Source organism: Alligator sinensis, unplaced genomic scaffold (assembly GCF_000455745.1).
Source record: "Alligator sinensis unplaced genomic scaffold, ASM45574v1 scaffold634_1, whole genome shotgun sequence".
NCBI classification, from domain to species: Eukaryota; Metazoa; Chordata; order Crocodylia; family Alligatoridae; genus Alligator; species Alligator sinensis.
In genome coordinates this window covers 530,180-532,221 of record NW_005842558.1, presented here as the reverse complement: position 1 = coordinate 532,221, position 2,042 = coordinate 530,180, and positions in this window count along the sequence as shown.

Genomic DNA, 2,042 nt, shown 5'->3' with positions numbered 1-2,042 from the left:
GAACTCATGCAAGCCCTGTGCCCTGAGGAAACGGTGCCTCATGCCAGCAGTGGGCATGAGGACTGCAGGCTCTGGGCGCAGCGGAGGACCCAGGAGATGCAAGGTCTGCTCCCCACCTGGCCCCAGAGACAAGGGCAAAATGCACGCAGCTCAGCACATGCTGCCAGAACCTAGGGACTTGAGAGTTAGCAGCCAGTGGCAAGCACCGGGGGGGTGGGCCTAACGGCTGGGGGGCCAACCTGCACTGCCCTTGGCCTTGCACGCCCCGTACAGGTCACAGATGCCAGCTCTCCCAGGAGGAGTAGCTCCGGCAGCCCACGGCCCAGGTGGCCTGGGAGCACCACACCACGTTGGGTAGCCCCAGACCCCTGCGAGGGAGATGCCACATGGTGCCAACACCAGCTCGCCCGTCTGCACTGAGGTCCCAGGTTCTCCCCCGCCTTGCGGCGCCAGGTGTTGTCTGCCTGGGCAGGGTAGGGTAGGGGCACAGATGAGGTCTAGCCATGCTGTCCCCTTCCCCCACCCAGGGCCCCCAGCCATCTCTGATACTAAGAGCTGCCCCGGCCCCCCAGCCCTCGGCCCATCCTGCCCTGCCTGGGCACTGACCTCTCACGCCAGTCATCCAGCACCAAGGGGCCCCCCAGGGGTGCCCTCTCCGGACAGGGGACTGTGTTGCCACTGCTGGAATCGCACAGCCCGCCGACCCCCACCCTGTCCCCAACACAGTCACACCAGACAGGGACACGCACACACATCCCATGACATGCACCCTGCACCCCCCAGACAGACAGACAGACACCCCATCCCCAGCAACCAAGCCTTAGGGAACCAGGAACCTCCAAAAGTCGGGGGGGCAGAGGCACAAGGATGTCCTCCCTCTGCCTCCCAGCTGCTGCCCTGGGGAGCAGACCCCTGGGCTGGCGGCACTGCTCCCTTCCCCCAGCCCACCCTTGCACCCCTGCCCTCTGCCCTCCCGACTGCGGAGAGTTCCAGGTTCCAGTGAGATGCGGTGTGAACAGACACAAGACAGGAGGAGGACAAGACACAGGGAATGCAGGGCAACCAGCACTGAGAGAGACAAGTGGAGGCACCAGCATGACACTAACTGCCCTTGTCTGGTGAGAGACAGCTCCCCCTACCCTCGCCCCGCACTGCTGAAAACCCCAGCCAGACCCACCCGACCCCATTTCTGCTGCAGACTGTACCTCCACCCAGACCAGCACATCACTGGGGCCCACCCTGCCATGATGCTCAAGAGGTGGGGAGCAGCATGTGGCACAACAGCCAGGAGCCCACTGCATAGCTGCTCTGCCCTAGAACAGGGGGCACTGGGTGGGACACGAGCAAGGGTGCCCATGGGGTGCTGGGTGAGAAGGGAGGCAGCCGACGCGGGGGAGCTTCCTGCCCTGAGGAAAAGAAAAAGCAGCCCAGTCCCAGATCCTTAGGCCCGTGGAAGGCTAGAGTCGGTGCTGCTTACCCCTACACAGCCGTCAGAGGTCCAAAGTCAGAACGGGCCAGTGGCCAGGGGAGTGGCTCTCTTCTTGCTCCCAAGCTCTGGGGTGTCCCCGACCCAGAGGCTGATGCGCTCAGTGGAGAACTCAACCAGGACCCACTCTGCTTGGAACTGAGCCTCTGGTAGCTGCGGGCAGGCACAAGAGGCCCCCGCAATGGGCAGCCCGCTGTGGAGGTGGGGGACAGAGGGCAAGTCCGAGAAGTAATGGGCTGGAACTGCTGTATTCACTTGCCTGAGCCTGAACCACAGGACAGCAGGTTCTGGGGTCTGGGTGCCATGGGACCCAGCCACTCCTGCCTCTCAGGGTTCCCAGCCTGACTGCTCAGCTGCTCCACAGGGTCCCAGAGCCTGGGTCCTGAGGGGCTGTGGGTCCAGTCTCGGGCAGACGGCTCTGCAGCCCATTTCCTCATTCGACCCAGCCAGCCTGGGACCCCCATAGAAAGTCCCTGGCATCCCTAGGGCCAGCAGGAGCCTCCAATCGGACCCACGGCCCCAGGGGGCAGGGCGGGAAAAGCAGGCAGCGTGCAGC